The sequence below is a fragment of the Protopterus annectens genome, chromosome 1.part2 (assembly GCF_019279795.1).
Source record: "Protopterus annectens isolate FY-2018-M chromosome 1.part2, PAN1.0, whole genome shotgun sequence".
NCBI classification, from domain to species: Eukaryota; Metazoa; Chordata; order Ceratodontiformes; family Protopteridae; genus Protopterus; species Protopterus annectens.
The window spans coordinates 1,222,515,538-1,222,525,152 of NC_056727.1; positions in this window are offsets into that span (position 1 = coordinate 1,222,515,538).

The window sequence follows — 9,615 nt, forward strand, 5'->3', positions numbered from 1 at the left end:
GAGTTTACAAAAAACCCTCCCTCTTGACAAAGCTATTGATTACTTTAACACTACCTTCATGAGTACACTAAATAGTCTCATACCTCTACATGTACAGAGGATCAAAAATAACCATGTCTCTTGTCAATCCAAGCCTAGTCAACTTCTCATGCATGCCAGAGACAAAATATGGAGATTATGGCAAGCACACAGAAACACCCCAAACCTATTAAAATTCAAACAACTGTGCAACCAAGTAAAGAAGATAAAAAGGAACACTACCTAAAACCTAAAACTGCAAGTCCAACCACTAGCAGAACCCAAAGAAATTCTGGAATTCCATAACCTCACTACTAAACCCAGGCAGGAAAAACAACTTCTGCCCTCATCCTGACAAATCTCCTGTAGAAATAGCCTCCCTATTTAATACCTTTTTTATAAACTCCATAGCCAACATCACAGCAAAATTTTCTCAAACAAATCACCCCACATCCCACACATCTGCATCTAGATCACCAATGCACTTCCCCTCCCAACCCACTATCAGCACTCAGAAAACCCCAACACCCCCTCCTCTTCTACCTTTACTATAAAGTCAGTCCCAATCCCAACTATAAAAACACTACTACTAAAGCTAAAACCTTGCTCTAACACCCCAATGGCATACCACAGAATATCTAAAAATTGTTGCTGACAGTATAACTTACCCCATAAGCATAGGTATCAATAGATCCATCCTTGAGCCCTACGTTCCCAAAACAGGAAAAAGGCCTTCATTCTCCCTCTCCATAAAGATGGCAACAATACTGACATCACTAACTTCCAACCCATTGCAATTCTTTCTCTGATCTCCAAAAGCTTAGAAAAATGCATCAATATTCAACTTCTCCACTATTGTCTTCACAACCAAATCCTTTCACCATCACAACATGGCTTCAGACCTGGCCATAGTACTACAACAGCCCTTGTCTCCTTTATGGATATAGTCAACAGAGCCTACGACACTGGCAAAATGATCTCCACCCTCTTTGTTGACCTATCCAAAGCATTCAACAGTGTTTCTCACCCTTTACTTATCACCCAGCTCTCTAAGATTGGTCTTTCTCTCCCCACTTTAAACTGTTTCTCTTGTTACTTAAAAGAAACAAAACAGGCTGTCAGATGGAAAAACTCCATCTCTTCTTCCCTCAACATCCCTACCGGAGTTCCTCGAGGGTCTATACTTGGACCACTCCTATTTAGCATATTCATAAACAACTTCTACCCATCTCTTTCTCAAGGATCTGTCATTCAATATGCAGATGACTCTACTATTTTCTGCTCTGCCAACACCTTCTCTGATCTACTACAATTAACTCAACAGGCCTTCTCCTCCACTGATTGCTGGATGCACAACACCCACCTACCCCTGAAACCAAATAAAACTAAAATCATGCTGTTCACACATAACAGAACAACCCCTTGAACAAAACTTCACTATCTGCTCTCATAGTAAGACTATAATTTTTTTAGTCATTAACCACACAAAGGTCCTTGGAGTCACTATCAGCGAACACATGAAACTCGACCTGCATATACAACACAACATTCGCAAAACTCATCTCAAACTTGGAATCCTCTATAGACATAATCACTTCCTAAGTCCATTCACAAAAATAACCCTCACCACAACTTACCTCCTACCCTCTGTCATCTACGGTGTGCCCCTACTTACCAATATCCAAAGCTCAGCTAAATCTAAACTTGAGGCATGCTACAATAAAATCGCCAAATTTGCTACCAACTCTAAATACTCCACCCATCACTGCACTTCTCTTAAGTCACTGAAATGGCTAGAACTACCCAACTATTTCTCCTACTTGCAACTGTCTACAGCTCACAAAATACTGTTTAGACCTCTAGATTGTCCTGCCCTGAGCTCAACATTCATCTACTACTACCCTAACAGGGCTGTTAGATTAGGGGATCAGAAGCTCTTGCAGGTTCAGAAACCTAACCTCCATCCAGGCCAGCTTCTTTATTTATGCTCAGTAGTCAAGAACTGGAATGCTCTGCCTCTGTCCACTGGAACAACTTAAAATCCTACCTCTTTCAAGAGTTCCCTTCACAACCACCTATCCTCAGGCTGGACATGTACCTGCACCAAGCCCCCCTAAAAAGTGTATGTCACACTATTTCTTATCAACCTTATTGTTTCCTTTTTTGTTTAAGATAATACTACTGTAGATAGAGATTATAGAGACAGCACACTATGTGGATCTTTACTCTATACTGATTGTTCAGATTATACTACTGCGCGTTTTTCTCATTGTATTTACTCTATATTTTTGTACATACTTTTCTTTGTAATTCAGTTTTGTAATTCAAACTGTTAATTTCTTGTACTGTGGAGCTTTTCTCCCCAGGCCTCCACTGAAAATGGATTCTATATGGCCCATTGTGGACTTTACCAGTAAACAAAATGCAAATAAATAAATAAAATTATTATTGCCATACGTTATTACAGATGATGATTAGTCGTGGTTGATTTTATTGCTCAAGTCAACACTGAATCTGTTGAACTTGCAATGAAGTTCCTACATAATGATAATGACCTGGACTTCTCTTGGGTTGCTTCCTTATCATTGCAAGTCAGTGCTGATGACCCAGGCAAAGCTATTGATAATTTGTAATACTACTGTCATGTCACCAATGATAGACTATACGAAAACTACTGTACTGTACTGTTCTTCACAAAATGTTAGGGCTGCAAATGTTCTGCACTACATTTCCTGCATTGCTATTTTTCAGCAACGTGTGCTTTTACTCTTGCAGTGTTCATTTCAGACTGTAATATTACAAATGATTATAACTAATACTCACCTGGGCTGAGCCTGAAAATAGCTCATAGATTCATAGGTTCATAGGTTGGTACTAGGCTATCGGCCCTAGGGCCTATACAAGCCTAGCCATAACAATTCCCTGGCTATTTCTTCCCACAGTATTTACTTCCCTATAAAACAGGCATGGAGCAGGTCAAACAGTTTGAAGACAAAGCGTGAGACACTTATGCTGTCTGTTGCTCAGAAATCTCATGTAAGAAAGCAATGACCTTTTCCTGTGAGATTATTCAGCCTCAGATAATCCAGCAATACTTTTTTGTGCAGTTGACAGGCTGTATAGCCCAGCCTGTCTGTCTTCTGTTAAAGCTATTTTGATGTTATTATATAAGGAAATTGAATGAGTTTTTACTGATAAGGTTGCCAATGTGTTACTTACTCAGCATATTTGCTCAGTGGTGGAATGCCCTTATCTTTGCTGGGCAGAGAAATTATGTCTCTACATTCCACTTATCGCAGCTTAAGCCTTCAAACTAAAATTATTACATTTTGTATTGACTCCTTAGGCCCACTGTTTTTTCTAAACTGTCTGGATTTTTCACTGAATTAAGATATTATTTTGTAATGGAACACTATTTTTGAGTTATTTGCTGTTGTAAAGAGGCCTTAGTTACCTTGTTCTGAAGACGCCTTCTCTGAATCCATCACATTCTGTGACTTAGCAAGGTTGACAAGAATGTTGTACAGGTACAGCTTCACTCATGCTTGACTTACCATGATCTTCTAGATACATAGAATTTGGTTTTAGAACTCAACACAACACTGAAACTGTCTTCATCAGACATGTCACTGACCTCTTGATGGCTAGATTTCAAAGGTTATATCCAGTCATAATGCACCCTAACCTCTCTGCAGCCTTTGACAACATGAATCATATGTTGACCAGCCAGCTGAAACACTTGTCATGGTCTTATATGTATAGTACTTGAGAGGTCTGACTACTGTCTCTGTGGTAACACTCTGTAGGTTGGGTCAGCTATTTGCTCATCTGCTAGCTACTCGCTTGTTTATGAGGTGCCATAGGGTTGATATTTCAAGTCATTATTTTTACTCATGTTTTTCATGTTACTATTAGCAGAAATCACTTGGGGAAGAAGTATTTCAGCGTTAGCATTATGATGATGATAGTCATTTACACGTCTCCTTCTGTTAGGAGCATGTATCTGATTTTAGTACCCTTAAAAATGAATGGCATTGATACAATTTTGGATGAAATCTTATTGGATTAGACGGAATCCATCTTAACCAATCAAAGAATCACTACTCATATACTTTATAAGCACACACTACTCTGTGTTTATCACTGTTCCCTTTCATTTCTTCTCTCCATTATGTTTAGACCATGCTGGGGTTTGTGAGGTATGTGTGTAGAATCTCAAGTGATATTTGACAATCCTTTGACACTGAAAGATCAATTGTCATTTGCTAAGTCATCCTACTATCATTTAAATAATATCTGACTGATTGAGCACTCAATTCCACACTCATACTTTGCCACAGTGATCCATATACTTGTAAATACAAGTCAATTACAAAATCATATAATTACTAATCAACTGGCCTGCCTTTAATCAGTGCAGGATGATTCTTCACAGCACTAAGTCATATCTTTCATTCTAGCCATATTACTCCTGTTCTATGAGAGTAGTACTGGCTGCTTACTACGGTAAAATCTTTATTTAAAAGTTTTGTTTCAACCTGTCATGCACTACACAGACTGTGTCCCTATTATTTGAAAGAGCACCTGTTCTCCTACGTCTCCACAGGGCAATAGAGGTCATCAAGTGACAGGGCAATACAGGTCATCAAGTGAAAGACTGTCAGTCACACCCAGAACTTGACTAGAGACTTCTGCTATGTACTCATTTGCCTGCATGGAATATATTTCATGGAACTAGGTACTTTCCATAATTTGGGCATGTGAAACCAAGGCTTTATTTTAGTGGTCATTAAAGTCTGTTTGTTTCTGTCTACATTGGGTACACTTTATTGTGATTTTATTCATCCTGCATTTACATATGTATGTATGTATGTATGTATGTATTAATGTATGTTTTTCACCATTTGTTAGATGCTTAAGTTTAAACAACTTAATCAAATAAAGATAGAAGATTAAAGACACTATCACACTTCATCATCATAACACTAGGATGCTTGTGAAGCAGTGAAACAATGAGCCACACTGGTATAAAGCTAGCGAGTTTCAATGTACATTATCATCAGTTAGAACAGTATGATAAGTAAGCAATAGTGCCTGACAAGATGGGTGCTATAGGGAAAAAAGGGGCAACCATAATATGTTGTGAGGCCTGACATCACTGGTGTGAAGATTTTGGTCAATATGGCTGAACAATTTTGTAGTAATTTGGAAGAAAACAGTTGAAAAGCAGTTTGGGCCTGCGGCTCTAGCAGGATTTAACTTTACTACTGTCTGGTGTAATTCTTGCAGCATGAAAGGTTCCACACAACTGTACCTGTCTTCATGTGACAGTAACGGTGCTTGTAGCTGTCTGCTTTCCCTGTCATTCAGGTAAAACTTGTATCACAACATTTGTTTGTGCTTTCCTAACCCATACTGTCTGTTGTGCAACAGGTCAAACTCACTGAACATCTTAGTTGCTCTTTGAATTAGAATCCTGGTAAATATCTCCTAATCCCTTAAAAATGACCTTATGTGAGTGAATGCAGTTATTTTTATATGTGGTATACCAAAAGTATAATAAATTATAAATGTTCATAGCAACCTTGTATGAGTCATCAGACTTCAGCTCCACTCGACGGCGGCCATGAAAAAGCTCTTAAACAACAAAAGTACGCATAGATCAATACCTGATGATATCATAATTGCATTTGTTGTAATTAAAAGGTAGTGATAAAAGCAAACAATAAAACATACTTAGAGTGATGAAAGGCCTGCACTGCAGCAGTTAATGCTTTCATTATTTCAAGTTACAATGTGCAAGCTCCAAAAGCCAGATCTATTGCTATACTGACAATAAGATTATAGATTGCCACTCCTGGAAAAAGAGATATGCTATTCTAATTCAGTCCATGCTATATTCTTAAATATTGGTTTGTTCTGGTTTCAACCCATAAGTGTTGTGGGTGTCATAGGTGGGGAGCTCAGTTCAGGCACTATATATATTTACTTTTAAAAACTACAGTGTCTCAGAACAATAGCAGTATGTTCCCAAGTTCAAGTTTTATGTTTATTGATGTGATTACTGCTATGCACTCTTAAAATAAAGGCACAATGAAAGTAATAGCAGCTAAAATCAAATACAAAAGAGGCAGTGCAAAATAAAAATTAGAATAAACTGCACAGAATGATTCGACACTTACACAAATATAACTGGACAGTGGCACAGTAGCAAAATAATAAATAAACACTTCTCAACTCTAAGCTGGATCAAACAGGTAAGTAATTAATGAGTGTTAAATGCCACACACTATGGGCAATTCTTTAAGCAGCATATTCAAGATGAATGTTCCTTAATAAGCAAAGCAACATCTACCATTTTAGAATGGCACAGTGATGCAGCGGTTTACATTGTCACCTCACAGCAAGAGGCTCCCTGGTTCAATTCTTAGCAGGGGTGTCTTTATGTAAAGGCTGAATGTCCTCTCTGCATTCATGTGGGTTTCCTCCAGGTACTCTGGTGTCCTCCCACATTACAAAGACATGCATCTGGAGTGTTTCTCCCCAGCCCTCTGCTAAAAATCAGCTTGTTCTGAGTTAGACTTTCCCGGTAAACAAAGGCAAGATAAATAAACATATGCTAGATGATTCAGGAAACACTACTAGAAGTATCAGCATTCCCTCAGTGGTCAAGCACAAAGAATGGATCGGCAACTACCACAAAAGAATTTCTCACAAAAAGGTGGGGAGCTCTGTTATGAAGGGACAGACAGACAATGACTATAATTTTGAATTTTATATGTGGAAAAGCTGACAATCGGGTGTAGTTCGTGTAAGACCTGCATAATATGCTGGTATTGAGATATCTTGGTAGATATCCAGCCTACAGAGTTTCCTGCTAGCTGGTGAAAATCAAGTTGCCAGATGGAAAGTCTTCAGTACAAGGCATTACAGGAAAAAACAAGTATAATAATGCATTAGCTGAAGAACGCTGACAAATTAATGGAAGTCCTGATAGCTGAATCTGTAAAGAGGAAGTAAACCTTAAAAACACTCTTTAGCAATGCAAGCAAAAAATGTGAACTTTTATATTATAGCTTTGATTTTAATTGTGGTCATTAGCTACTCTTCAATAAAACACAGTTTGAGTCACATAAGAAGCAAATGGCATGCCCACTCTAATCATATTTTGAAAGAAAAATAGGTATCAGTCCCACATGACCAGCTAACCAGCTCCCTGTATCTTCCAAAGGTAATTTTTAGAATTCGTTGGATCACCCAGTGGTTTATTGCATCACCTCACTATTCTGAATCTGCAATTTCTGTAAATGGCATGTTCAATCTAGTCACTCCTTTTTTCAAGCAAAAGTGTTTCCATCGTATTATAAGGGCATATTATCATATTTCACCAACCAACAGACTGTTCCATTGGGTAATGTTTATGTCTCTAACATAGATAATGTCTAATGGGTAGGATAATAAAAAATAGAACAAATCAAAAGGACAATAAAAAGCACAAACTGACATTACATCCAATGATAACCGGAGGTGACTAATAACAATAGATTCAGACTTAGAATCCCTTCAAGAAAGGTGAGGAGAGCTAAGATAACAAATAAATGTAACCACTGGATGAAATAATATGATCCAGTGAAATATGGAGATAACTCCACCCCTAGGAAATTGACTATACATGTTTAGCAGGAAAGCATTGCTTCCATATTTGATGTTTTGCCAATATCATGCACATTGACTAGTGCCACTGCAGAGGTAAGTATTTCAAATGTGTTCTTAGATCACAGTTAAGTAAGTTTAGAAAAAAATATTTGTTGTACGTAGAGGAAAATGACATTGACAGTTTGACTTTGGGCCAGATTTATGAAGGCTTGCACAGAGTTTAAGAACAGTGTAAGATGGCAGACAGGCAATATATCTGCCGGGCGATTCAGCAATAGCCAGTAGGGGCATGCATGACAGCTTCTAAAGCTACTCTTGCACGGACAGTGTTATGGTATGCAAATTACCTCATTTGCTGCTGAAAGCTATGCAAATGAGGTAAATTTGTGATCCAGGAACCAGTAACCTGTCCATGTAAGAGTAGTGTTATCTGCAGAATTGTACTCCGTTGGTAACGGAGTACAGTTCTGCAAATAGCTAAACGGAGCTATGACAGCTCCAAATAAAGGATGCATCTAGTTAAGAAAGCATGCTAATGGCCAAATATAAGGCCATTGGCATTTGCAAATGTTGCAAATCCTCAAAATCCAATGTTATTTTTTTCCCCGATCACCGATGTTTAACCGTAGCGCAGCGTCAAGCAAACATGCTGCACTTTAAATTAAATGAAAAAAAAGGGAAAAACATCCACAAATGTGCTTTTACACTAAAAAGCTTGTCCTGCCATGCAGGTGAATGGCAGGCTGCAAACAATATGGCCACTGAGTAGTGGTTGCTAAGGGGGGGGGAGCTCAGTGTGAGAGATGTAACCAAGCATTAGTAGGCAATCCTATGCAAATGAAGATAAGGATAGTGAATCCCAACTTTCCCTGGCATGTGAGCCATGTCCCTAGAGTGTAAGTGTAGTAGTAGGGTAGTAGTCGAGTAGAAGATAGGTGACATCATGAGGGGGTATGTCTGAAAGACTGTAAGGTGATTGGAGCACAGTGGCATGTGTTTGCCTTGAGTTGCTCAGGATTGCAAGAGGCGTGTTTACAGTGGTAGTAGCTGAAAACAAGAAACCAAATGCTGTGGATATATCAGAAATTTCTTGCAAACAGGCACACAGCGTGTGCGCATGTGTGTGCGCATGTCCACGCATGTAGGCGAGTGTGTGCTAGTGTGCACACGTGTGCGCTTGTTTGCACGCCGCTACCCCTTGTGGAAACAGAAAGGGAAAAAGGAAGGAAAAGAAGTAGTAGGAAGTTAACCAAGGAGAACTAGCAGAGCTGCCAGGTAAAATATATCACAATCAGCCAATTACACAGGCAGTCGACTAGCCCAGCCCAGCAATATAAACTCTGCAAACAGCAGTCTAACCTGTTTTTTCACAAGAACTCTGCAACACTGCAGTTTAGAAAGAGTGAAAACTCAAAAAGCTTAAGGCTGACAAAATGTTAAGGGCTGCCATTGCTATTATAAACCAACATGTGCAAGGTGCTGAGGGTGGTGATGTTGTGAATGCTGCTGAGCAACCCACAGTGAGGAGACAGAAAAGAATGTACAGACCCAGGGTAACCTACCAGGGGCTACATGAGCTGGAGATAGTGGAGTGCTATAGAATGGACAGAGACCTCCTGCAGCAAATTGTTGAGCTGTGCCAGCCACGCCTCACACACAGAACCAACAGAGGGGAACCCATCCCAGTGGATACCAAGGTATGTGTTGGCCTACAAATACTAGCTACAGGTACCTTCCAGAGACCAACTGGTGATATGATGGAGGTTTCACAGACATCAGCATCCAGGGTACTGCACCATTTCCTGGATGCCATGTCAGCACATGTCAGTAAGCATGTATATTTCCCCAATTCCAGTGAGGCATTGGCCAGCAATATGCGTCTCTTCCACCAAATAGCGGAATACCCTGAGGTGGTGGGTGCAATAGACTGCATGCACATAC